At 37.4% G+C, this 13,431-nt stretch overlaps 1 protein-coding gene across 1 annotated transcript in view; it reads right to left on the bottom strand.

The window, feature by feature from the left end:
* Nucleotides 1-7,405: 7,405 nt before the first annotated feature.
* Nucleotides 7,406-13,431, bottom strand: part of METTL25 (methyltransferase like 25) — an 84,563-nt gene continuing 78,537 nt past the window's right edge. The window contains exons 12-13 of the transcript XR_006417075.1: nt 7,631-7,814; nt 7,406-7,530 (exon numbers count right to left, since the gene is read on the bottom strand). The gene's annotated coding sequence lies outside the window, so the exon portion shown is untranslated. The remainder of the gene's footprint in view (nt 7,531-7,630; nt 7,815-13,431) is intronic.

Genomic DNA, 13,431 nt, shown 5'->3' on the forward strand with positions numbered 1-13,431 from the left:
CTGTGTTTCATGCTTCCACATCACTCCTTTGATATGAGGCCTGAGTCTGGCCTGAACTGTATTGCTGTAACATTCCTCAGTTCAACATCAAATAGCATATCCTACACAAAGGAGAGGCCCATATGTGAATACACTCTCTATTGGCAAAGACCAGGAATTCTACTCTTACAATTCCATTCCTGATAACTGCTGACCAAGCTGCCCATGAGCTCCCTTGCCTTCTAGCTTGTCACACAGAACAAAAGTTGCCACCCAGGGTTGGCTCAAGAACAAAATGGCACTTCTCCTCATTCCATACAGGAACTGACCAGACTTGTAGCTGAATCTTTCAGCACTACAGAAGGAACACAATCTTTCACCATATCCAGAGTTTTTCAGTGTGAGGCATTGATTCCTCAGTCACAGTAGTTTGCAGGTGCTTTAGAATCATAGAATAATAGAGTTGGATGGGGCCAGAAGGTCACTGGATCTAACCCCCTGCTACTTCAGGTCACTAAGTTACATCATCTCATTCACATTGACTGTCCATAGAGTCCTAGAACAGCAGGTTTAGATACTGTTATCCTCCAGGATGTCTCCTGTGCTTTCCAAGTTTTTTCACAGAGGGGTAAAAACAAACATACATACTCCATATTTTGTAGAATTTCAGAATGAAATACTAGTGTACTCGGGTAGTTCTGGTGTGTGCAGAGTTAATGTAGTAGAATATTTAGAAAGGGAGAGTAGGAAAAAAACCCCAAGGCACCCAAAAAACAAAACAAAAAAAGTGGAGGACCCAGTCTTAATTCCGTGAAGAATCCAGATGCTGAAGTCACAATAAACTTGCAGATTACAAAGCGCACCTGGGACAGCCATTTGGGGTTTCAGTGCAGGCCATGTAGCACACACATGCTTGTCTTCCAATAACTTGGCACTATTCCCCATCTCAGCATCTGCTCCCTGAAGTAGCTGCCTAATGGAAGGACTGCAACTGCTGTTACAACATGCACGGGGAGAGAGAGAGAGAGAATTTCACTACAACTCCAAGGACACTAAGACTCCTTTCCTCAGGGCTGTTCCTCCAGCATAACAGCATCTCCCTGCATCTCCAGGTGATCAAGGTATAGAAGTGTTTTCCTCAGGCCTAAAAAAATGCATTTCAGCTGAGTAATTCCTTTTGAGTGGGACAGGGAGTGCTTTCAGATGAGGGTTCAACTGGCCTCATTCAGGTAACTTTACAGAGAATCCAGACAACAATGACTCCCAGCCATTGCCCTCATGTTTTCCTACCTTCTTTTGCCCTTTTCATTACTGTGAGAAATACGTTAAGGAGGAAAAAAGATATAACTGCATAATTTCACTTCTATCATGTTCGCTCTCAAAATAAATAAGCTATTTTGCTCCAGGTTTTTATATGGATTGAAGAACAAAGCTCTTTCTACAATATTCTCAGAAGGATTAAGCTTGGAGCATAAGAATAATTTTGGTGAACTTTTAGACCAACCTGTATTTCTCTTCTCTTAAAAAAATAATTTGCTTTCTTTTCCATTTTGATTTTCATATCAGTTATATGTTAAAATCAATGAAAATTTTGATTGAAAAAAGAATCTCCTGTCTCAAAGATTCTGCTTCATTGTTTTATAGATTGCAAAGACCCCATCAATCATCTTGTCTTTGTGTCAACCTTAAGACAGGTTATTCCATTGGCAGATGCCTAATATTGCCTGAAAACATAAGATTTCACAACTGGCTTTACTGAAACTTGAAACTGGTTATACTATTGTTAATATCCTAGTGCAGCCTGATCTTAAAATACAATATTCTGAAGAATGGGTTCAAACATCTCTTATCTAGACATATGCTATTTTGGGAAGTGCTTTTATCTTGCCAGTAAACACCCAAAAATAAGAAAGGGAAAAAATCTTGCCACAGATTTAAATATTCTTTTCTAGATCATTGATCCATTATTTAAAAAAGTATTTTCTCTGCAAACTCAAAACAATTTCAAGGTGTAAATGTGTGAAAACTACATATATTTAGGTAGTTGACATAAATCTGATTTCTGCACATTTTATCCATAACACTATACAAAGTATTTCAGTACTAACAATGATTTATTTTCTAATCCATCCAATAGTTAACTTTAGTAATCTGCCCCAAGAATCTCAAGTAAAATGCAACTCAAAATCTGAAAAGCAAAAATAAAATGCAGTGCAAACCAAAGAGCACAGTAAATACATTAAGTGCATATGATCTTATGCTTGTATGTGGTACGAAAAGGCTAAGCTACATGGTTCTTTTTTAAGATTAGGAAATCTTTAATGTTGGTGTGGGAAAAGTTAAAGACAAAATTGTATAATAAATTACCAAGATGGCTTTCACCTATGGAAGCTTTTGTATATCCAAATGCATTGAACTTTGAAGGGATCAAAAGATATGACGACATTCTGGATAATGATGGAGGATTGAAATTGAATCAAGAAACACAAGAACAAGGATCTAATATTTCTTGGTGACATAAGGTGCAGATACAATCGAGATATGCTAAGATTATAAAACATGGGGCTTTTATAAAGATTTAACAGCATTTGATCAGGTGATGCTTCAATCAGATGAGAAAATGATTAAAACACTATATAATTTCTTACTTGATAGGAGAATGGAAGATAAACAGGTTAAGGAAACTATGATAACATGGGCAAAAAACTTTGGCTATAATATTGAATTAGAAAAATGGCAAAAGCTGTGGGAGAGAAATATTAAGGTAACATTAGCAACTTCGTATAAAGAAAACCTGTATAAAATGTTTTATAGATGGTATCTGTAACCAAATAGATTAGCTAAGATGTTTCCAAATATGTCAAATGGATGTTGGAAATGTAAACATAAACTGGGTACTTGCTATCATATGTGGTGAACTTGTGATAATGTGAAAAAGTATTGGATTAAAATACATAAATGGTTTGAGGAAATGTTACAAAAATCCTTAGCTTTTAAACCTGAAGTCTTTTTATTAGGCATTATACCTGTTGATATTAGTAAACGAGAAATGTACTTGATTTTACATGTAATTACTGCAGCAAGGATTGCATTTGCTCAACACTGGAAAAGTATTTCAAGTATCTTATTGTGTTGTAAGCCGCCCCGAGGCTTCGGCAAGGGGCGGCATAGAAATATAATAATAATAATAATAATAATAATAATAATAATAATAATAATAATAATAAAAGTGAAGAACCACCCACCGACGAACTGATCATAAAAAAGATCTTGGACTGTGCAGAAATGGATAGATTGACTTTGTCATTGAAGGAGAAAGAAGATACTGATTTCTTTCAAACTTGGGACTCCTTTTATTATTGGCTAGAGTAATGGGACTTTGTATAAATTTAAATCTGTTTCTATGTTATCATAAATGGAAAAAAATGTGGAGGGTGACCCAGCAGGTCTGATGTTTCTGATGATTGATGTTGTTTTAGTTGTTCTTTGTTTTAGGGTTATAATTTTGAATAAAACTTATAAAAAAGTGCATTTGATCTTATGCCATCCAGTCTCCATGCACATAAACCTTTAAATATAGAGATGTACATGCATCCGGTGCATGTAGGGTGCATGGAGAAGCAATTGTATTTGATCCTGATGCTGTTTTCAGTGGTGTAGAGGTGAAGTGCGATGGAGTGAGAGGGAGGAAAGCTGGGATACAATTTGGATAGAATGTAAGCCATTTGCCCCAACTTCCAAACACTCCTTGCCCTCTCCCATCAGCTCCAGCTTCTTCCCCTCTTTGCCCTCTTCGTAACTGCTCTCCAGCCTTGGAGAGTCAGTCTGTGTTGTTGTTTCCATACTGGCTGTGAGGGAGTAGCTTAGGGACTTTGCATTTGGAAGCTCAGCTCCACAGCCCAAGGCCCTCAGAAGACTCTAAAGGATCTTATACCCCACCCCACAGACCATGCCAGGAGACCATAGGATGGCTCCCTAAAAATATTAGACATGCTTTGTTTTGATCAATAACATACAATGCTGGAAGTGTTCAAGAGTTTCATGTAGGAAAAAGAGTGGTCTGAAAGAGAAGGAAGATGTGTAGGTTTTGTACAATCTGAGTACAAAGCATCTTTCTTTCCCCTTGAACGCTTGCACTAAGCTGAGCAGCCTTTTCTTTATCATGGATTACAGAAAGAGGAATCAAACTCAATACCCAAAGGATCATGTCTTAATTGTATTCAATGCACATTCTACACATTAACCTCTCCAAGTCTATACTTGTCACATCTATGGATCTGAAGCTGCATGTTATTCAGCAAGAAATTTTGTTTCACATCCGCTGGATGTGTCAGTATATCTTTAATAAGGGATTATCTACTTCAGGTAATTGCTAGGAGTGCAACAAAGCTAATGACTCTTTTCAATATGCAGTTTGGTAATGTCCAGTAGTTGTTTCTATTTATTTAGAATAAATCAATAGAATATTTATTTAGGATATTATATAGGATATTTAGGATATTATATAGATCACAACAGTCATTAACATTCTTTGAAGTACATGCTCTTTTGAATTATCTCCTTGCTTCTTGGAAATTAATGGTCAGCATAAATGGATTTTTCACACCCTTTTGACAGCTGAAATTATAACTTTGGAACAATATATGCTCACTTCCTATAATGCAATGAGTCCACGACATTACAACCCTTGCAATATTTGAACAAGTGCCACATAGATGCCATCTTCAAAAGGATATTTATTTGGATATGTGGTCCACTTTAGGTATATACATTTCATATATTCACTCGTATAAATATATTCAGTTCTGTGTATATATATAATTCTTTTCTTTCATTATTTTTAAAACTTTTTTTCATTCAAAATTCATAATCTGACATGGATTAACAGACACATGTTAACCCCTATACAGGACTGCACATCAGTTGATGACAGCAAATTATACCTGCTGGGCTACAATTTCCATCAGCCCTAACCAGCAACGGAAGTTGGCTACACTTGCACTGGGAGAACAGACACTGATGCAGTGACAGAAAGGACATTCAGTGGCACAGTGGAATTGACATTTCTTTTGGCATCACTCCCATGAAAACAGGTTTTACTCAAAGTCCTACTGGCCACCTAATCAGCAGTCAGCCATCTGGTGCATTTCTTCTGTAGGTGACTTTCTTCAATACACCTGCTTTTTTGCATGGTTTGGATTAAACCATCTGAGCAAAGCCAGACTCTATGTATGGGTATAGCTAGATGTCATTTGGTTACTTCCTACTTCATTATTCTGCAGTTCTAGGAATACTTGCACATGTATACTTGACTGTGAAACCCTTTGCTCATATCAGAACAGCAACTGAAAGTTATGATGAAAAGTGTTATTCAAAAACTTCTCAGTTCACCCACATTCTTGAAAATATAAAAACAGAGTCTGTGGGAAGCTGCTTGTATACTGCATTTTTATCACCTAAAATTATACTCACTGGTAAGTCAAAGAGTTGCAAAACAATTGTTTCTTTTAACAGGGCCCATTGACTGTACAAATTAGCTAAATTCTTCTGGAATGTGTTATACTGAAGTAGTCAGGCACTTATGGCAAGGATTAAGATCTGAGAGAGGGATAGCCATATATATAGATTTTTTTCTTAGTCCAAGACTGATCGATAGAGCAGTGGAACCAAGGGGCAATGAATCCTAACCTCTGGGTCAAATCAGCCCTGCCAATCCACTGCCTTAAGGTAGCAGGGATCACTTTTGGAAAGCAGATTATTTGTCTAGCAGCACCTGTTTTGTGTCCCAGTGGCAATCTGCTTTTGCTGGCTTGGAATGTTTGCTTGTATTTATAAAGAGATGAAGAAATGGATGAGGCAATCAAAATAAAGATAAGGTCAGTGAGCACATTGATTCCCTATGTGCCATCCATGTTGAAAACATTTGCTATGTCAACATGCATAAAAGCCCAAGTGATTATTCAAAAATGCTCACATTCTGAAGCTCTTCTTTAGAATTACATTCCACAATGGTTTCATCTGAGGCAAGACTGGCCTTGGCCGAGCCCTGAAATAAGAAAAGACATCCATGTTCCTAGATCTGATTGTCTGTGGAAAGGAACAACTGGTTGCAGCTCTTCCTTGAGAGACCACTGAACCAGGGATGGTAAGAAATTTACATTTTTGTGCAAGAGTATATTTGCAACCTTGTAGTGGGCTCACCACCATCCAAAAGCATTCCCCACCATGCACCCTTTTGGAAAATGTGCAAAGAAAAATGCATACATGTCTCATATTGACACAAACACGCTGTAATCCATGGGTGCATGTGTATAAAATGTACATTAGAAAATGCACATTTGGGAAATGTGCACATTGAAAAACTGGTACACAAAACAGGCCCAATTTAAACAATGGGAACAAAAATGCATACAAATTTGTGATTTATAGTAATTCCATGTATGAATGTCCTCCAAAATCTGCTTCTCCTTGATAGCCCAGCTCAGCTCTTATAAACTCAAGGCTGTGGTTTCCTTTATAGAATCAACTATTCCTCCTCTTCAGCTTTTCTTAGCATTATTGTAATCTCCAGTGAAACTTGCCATTTTATGGTGCCATAAAGCTCAATAACATCAGTTATTGATGAGTTTTATTATTTTGCTTTCCAGGCAATTTCTGGCTTGATTTGATCTAGAACTCATTTGTTCATCTTTCTGTCAGAGTCCAGAGTATTCACAAAACACTGATTTCCTGCGTCCTCTGGAAGAGTTCTCTTGTCTTTCCTCTTTTGTGGTTTTCTTCTGTTTCTTTGCACTGGCCATGTAATTGTCCTTTCTGTCTCCACATGATGGTCACTGAAAAGTTACATTTAGAATTCTTGCCTTATTCTGTACACAGTTGTTCCCCATCTTCTGTCTTCTATTTAGACCTTTTCTTTCTTCTTGCTGCAGGATTGTCTTTTTGCATTCTTTCCTATTAATGACTCTGGTTTCAATTTACAGTTCTGGTTCATAGTCAATTGAGTACAGTAATGCAATCTGTTCATTATTTAGACTTAGAAATCTTTAGGAATGTTATTGATAGTGTATTTTTGCACCATGCTTCTGCTTTCCGCTATATTCTGATTTTTGATACTCATAGTTCATAGTCATCACCACAATCTGCTCCTGATCTTGTTCTGGCAGTGAGAATATAGATTCTGCATCTCCTCCTTCCAATTACATATTCTATTTGGTTCCTGTATTGGCCATATCATGATACCCATGTGTACAGTCATCTGATCAGTTGTCTGATGTATACAATTTCAATAAGCAGATTGTTGCCTTTAGAGTTCTGAGACCCTCTCTTGCTATTTTCTGATTCCTAGGCCTAATTTTCCCACAAAATTTGATTGCTTTGTTTCCTACTTTTTTGTTCCAATCATCTGTGATTATCTGCATATCTTGTTTTGGTGTGCTATTGATTTCTTCTTAGATGTTTGCATAAAATTTTTCAATTTCTTCTTCAGCATCTGTTGTTGGAACATCAACTTCTATTAGCATAACCTTCATTGATCTTCTGAGATTTCTGACCCTTAAATGAGAAAGCAAGCAGATAAACTTAGAATAGAATGGGGATTTCTTGGTATTAACAAAGAAAATCTGGGTAAGGAAGACCACTTCCCCATACGCACCTGGAAGCATGCAGGAGGGGAAATTGTGAACATGTATAGTTCTCCTTCACCTCTTAGTTACCAGCTGCCACAAATCAAATTTCTTCTTTCCCACATGATGTTGCTTGACTTCCAGAATCTCTCATTTTAGAAGCTAAGCATGGCACTGACTCCATGCCCACAGTTCAGGGACACAGAGCACATGCTGTGTAAAGAAAAGGAGTTTCATTGAGCAGAGGAAGAGATTTAGGAGGAGGACGACAACAAATGTAGAAAAATGTAAGTAAAGAAGGAGATGATAGAAGATCATCAGTTAAGCATGGTACAGAGGGAGAAGTTTTCTTCATCCATCATAATACTAGAACCACCATCATCCAATGAAACTAAATGGTAGGAGATTCAGAAAAGCCAAAATTACTCATTTATGTAGCACTTCGTTAAACTGTGGAATTAATTACCACAATATGTATATTTTGGACAGTTTTAAAAGAGATTTTGACAATTTGATAGACAAAATGTCTATTAATGGACCATTAATCATAGTGACTATGTCTAATTAAATTCAATGATATCATGTTTAAAACAGTTTTGAAATTAAGAATCAGAATAATTTAAAGAGGTGTTCTTGCCAAATGTACAACATTCAAGAGAACATGTTTGAAAGGATGAAAACAAAGTAAGACTTCCTGTTCGGATTTACTCCAAAAGACAGTATAGGATAAAATTGCTGATAGCCACCCACCACACCATTTGTATGTTATTCCCTTTTCACTCCTACCCTTCATCTGTCTTCATTATTTAAGCATTTCCCCCTGAGATTTCGTAGGTATTTTTTCTTCATTTGCATGTTAAATACATTTAGTTAGGCTGCTGTGTAGGAACACAAATAACCTCATAATATCCTAAAACTAAAACAGGAGGACAAGTCTTTTGGATGTGTGCTAGTTAGTTTCTGTCAAAATGTTTTTTTAATTAAAAGCAGAAATGTTAATTAGACTGTAGGAGTCAGTACTTTTGATCAGAAGAGCAGGAGACTATAAAGTTCAGCAGTAAAGAGAAAGATGAGAAAAAAGTATTTGTTTAGGAAACAGAAAATTAGTTTGCAGAAGTTAACAAGAAACTACCATCCTGATTGGAATGGAGGAAATGGGGGAGAACTGGAGAAATGATTAACAGCACTGGTCCAATGTCAGTAAGATCTTGCTTAGATAAGATACTTCAGTAGAACAGAGAGGCAGTCTAGTTAGGTTAGCGAAATATATTGGTACATGACTGTTTATTACCTTGTTGTGGTGCAGCTGTTTGGTTTTGTTTTTGGCTGTAGTGTATTAGAATTTTTTCCTCTTCTCAGGTTATATCCCTAGCATCCCCATTCCCATATATGTAGATATCTGCTACATCTCTGCTTCTGACTATCCGTCCATTTAGTTACCTGGGATGATAGAAGGGCTTCTAATACCAGTCATTAGGTGGAGTGAGGGGTTGTGGGTAAGTGGGACCCAGCAAACATGTGCTAGGAATGGTCGAGGTAAGATCTGTAGAGCCATTTTTTGGAAGGACACAAGTTAGCTTTTGAAAAATACCTATTCCAAAAAAACAGGGAAGAATGGCTGCTTATATTCAACTAGGCTTTAAAAAACCCTACCAATTTTAAAATAAAAGAATTACATATACAGATATACAACTAAAACTATCCTGTATTTAGCCAAACTCTTTTTAAGCCTATTTCTTGCCATACAAAATACCCTGACATTGATCTTGGCATATTACTAAATAGAAGAAAAGGAGAAAGTTTTAAACCCAGGAAACATAGAGGAAATGGTTTTTACTTCTAAGAATATTGTCAAGGGAGTGCCAATACTAGACCACAAAACCGTAGGGTACAGAAATGTTCATGACTCTGCTTATTGATTGTGCACAGGTTTAGCCATAATTAATGTGTTCTTTGAATGTTTAATTGAATTACTCGTTTACTCTAAAATCATAGAGTCATCAAATTGTTGACACTTTAATTTTTAGACATGTTACTGCCCATTTGATATAGTAATGAAATTGATCTTTCCGTATGCGCTTTCCATTGGTTTTATCAGTGCTGGCCATCTGCCAGAAGAATGAAAACTGTTCCTGGAGTTAATTTCAACTCCCAGCAAAGGTTCTCAAAACCTCCAGATATCCTCTGAGCAGTTGGGAACCCTTCAGAGCAGATTTTCAAGGTCCAGAGTGGAGAATAGTACAGGGGACAAAAGCTAAAAGAAATTCTGTTGTGAGAGCAGGTCTGCTCACGCAATGTTGACTTAAACTTAGTTGTCCTCTTTAACCATTAAAAAATTACTTCAGAAAACACAAATCCTGTCCACATTAGTGCGTCTTACTATGGGTGGTAAATTTTTTCATAACATATAAATCCAGTTAGTCTTAATGCATCTTACTGCCAGGGATATATTTTAGAACTTACAAGCTTTTCTAAATGAGGCACTTAACTTGGAGCTTTACTAAGGCTGCGTCTTCTGTTTTCTTTGCAGGAAGAAAGTGTCTTTTCACACAATGATTATTTTCCCCTTGGGGTTTTGCTTTCCACCTTCTGTATGTTCCATTACACAACACAAGGTAGCACTATGATATAGAGTGGGATTACAAAAATAGTCCAGGCTTTTGCAGCAAATATGGTGACGTGCAGGAAAGTATATCATATTCCTCAGTTCCCCCCTCTTCCTAAAACAAACTGGAAAAAATGGCTGTGAGATAGAGATTGACAGTATCATGTAAAGTTATGTGAATGACAGATCATGAGCACAGTTTTAAATAAAAAATAAAATGCAACCATACATAGAAGTCTTTCATTTATGAGAACAGAATAACATCCTCAACAACATAAAGGGTGGTTGTTTCTTTTTAAATGGGAAGTTTTTAGCAAAACAGAAGGGACATGAGTATTTGCAGTAAATAGTTAATGAATCTGGCTCCTCCTGGATTTCCACTGGCAGCTATAAGGCACAAAGTTTTACAGTATATTGTAGGAGGATTTAGTAGTAATTTCTCTTTCTTTTAATCTTGGTTGTTTGAGAAAGAAAATCACTGCAGGTTTATAGAGCATAAGGTAAGAAATGAGTACATTCATGCTTGTATCTCATAAAACATGTGTCCATCTACAAATAAATGTGTATGAAAGATTGTCTGAAGAATGAGTGTAAAGTTCTGGGTACATGCAAATTATTGGTATTTCAGAATAAGATTGAGGGCAGATTCATTAGATCATTGTGCGAATGACAAGGTCAGTAAAGTCCAATAGCCACAGCCTTAGTATCATGAATGATGGAATCATGATACATGGCACTCCCCTTGTTGCACGGGTAACAAACTCACTACCAGAAATGGAGCTTTGCAGTCCCAGTTTTCCTCAACAGTGAGAAAATCAGAGCAACCCTTGTAAGATTTGATATGTTTTGAAAAAAAACAACATGTGAAATGTAGGATGTATTTGAAACAACATGTTTGTTTACAGATATAGAGGTTGGGAAAATATGTTTATGACAAAGAAGCCAGCAGAGCAAGGTTGGTCCAGTCCCACAAAAGCTGCAAATAAGCTTTCACACCAAAAAACAAAACAAAACAATAAAGCTTGTTGACATTCTATCAGCAAACTCCTAATTGTCCATATTGAGGTCTCTCTTTCAGACACTCTTCACGTCCTGGCAAAACTGGCTTTCAGCTCTCTTCCAAGCAAGTAGGTGTGACTAACATTTCAAGTGGCCTTAGATAAAGAACACAGAGTTACACAAAGCCTAGGAATAAAGGATAATGTAATAATATGCTTCACAATACACATGCTTTGCTAATATGGTGCAAAAACAGCATGTGAGAACAGAAGCTGAACTGGAATAGAACTATGAATCATCCTAAAGACATTTCAGCCACCATGGCATGTGTGCTTGCATGGATGTGTACAGACACATACAAATAATTGAAAACATGAAAGAAGAGTTATAAAATGATTATGATGAGCAATAAACTTCATACTTCATATTCTTGATAAAGAAAAATGCCAGAAAATTAGGAACACATTTGATAGAAAGGTTGTAGAATCTCTCTTGGGGGGTTTTAAGAAGAGGTTGGTCAAACCTTGAAAAAATATTATTCCTGTATTATGTGAAGCATCTGGGCTATGGCCCAATGGTTCCTTTGAATGCCATGTTTCTACAGCAGTGGCCACATTTTACATAAGAGGCATCTAAAATGTGAGAATGGCCAACCTGGGGAACAGAATTGTGATCTTTCTACATGAATGGGAATTTCTGGAGGGAAATTGATAGCACTGATGAACCGGTGCAAAGGTCTGAGAATGTTCAAGTCATCATCAGTATTTCAGCATATGACTAAGGGCCAAATCTGTTAGGTCACTGTGCTATTAACAAAGTGGTCAGGATGAAGTCTTGCCAGACATAGCTACTAGCATTCGCAGTATGGACTCTGATCTAGATGGAAAGGGGGCAGCAATGAAAACCAGGGGAGACCAAAGCACATACCCTGATACCGCACCTGAGCCAGAACCTATCCACCAAAAGACCTCTGAACAGAGATCTCTAGAGGTCATAACCCCCAACCATGAGTTCCCAGAGCAATCAAATGCCTCTATACCTGGGCACCATTACCAATTCACCAGCTCAGGCAAGGAACCAGGAGAACACTAATAGGAAACAATGCAGTGCTAAGCTCCATGGTTGTGTGGATTTGGTGGAATGTCATGTACCTTTAAAGGTGTCCTAGAAAACTTTTAAATAAGTCATCCCTACCTATAAGCCTGAAATTTGCCAGGCTTCCTCTCTTCTGAAGGGTGCCTAGAAATTTCATCCAATTATGCTTAGAAATCAGCGCCCAGTGGTTCCCTTTAAAAGCAACAGCTATCAAACTCAAATGCCAAGAAGCTGTATTCTAAACTAATGGATGTTTTTTTTAGCAATCCCCACATAAGTTGGGAAGTTTCCAATGAACATATAACAGGGTATGCTACTTTTGTCCAGGAGGAATCACACTTAACACACCAGCCTTAAAAGGTAGAAGGTGCCACATGCCAGGGAGCCACCTTGGCCTCCAAGGATACCAGTAGCAATCCTCAGATGCATTTATTTCTATGAGCATGTGTACCCCTCATCTATTTAGAATAGCTTTTGAGGAAGTTTACACTATATTAATGCAACACAATAGGCAAGACTTACTATGGAGGGGCACAGGCATACACAGCCATCCCTCGAGTCCTTTGATGTTGCAGCTGCCACCCTGCTGCTGCATCTCTGGGGCATAACAGAGTAAATAATCCCAGGCTGGAAATGGCTGCCAAAGTAACCAGATTTTAGTTGTTCCCAGGGTGGAGCTTCCTCATCTGGGATGATTTTGTTAATGTTTCTTGCAGCTCTTGTTGGGGCTCCTAGAAGGCATTCTGTGTACAATTGCTGGATTACCTGATTGATATACTGCATTTTAGAGTAAAATTCTACATTTTAGAGTAAAATTGTGCCTTGAAAGTAGTGTGCAAGATTGCATAAAATACAGTACCTATGGTAATGATACTATGATAAAAGCATCCAACTAAGACCATTAACAGTTAAAATATTGACAGCAATTAATAAGGGCAGCAGTAATAAAAAATCAGTCTGTTTTTTATTAAAGTTAAGTTGTTTCTTAACAAGAATCCTGAAGGAGAAAGCTTAATAAATGTGAGTTCACTGCCAAAAAGAAAATGAGCCAAGTAGAGGTGAGTCTAATATCTCTTATAGATGGGTCAGAGCAGGAGCTCCATGGCTGATCCTCAATCGCAGGCAGGGCTG

This window comes from Varanus komodoensis, unplaced genomic scaffold, assembly GCF_004798865.1.
Source record: "Varanus komodoensis strain SLA01 unplaced genomic scaffold, ASM479886v1 scaffold8, whole genome shotgun sequence".
In the NCBI taxonomy this organism is placed as follows: Eukaryota; Metazoa; Chordata; class Lepidosauria; order Squamata; family Varanidae; genus Varanus; species Varanus komodoensis.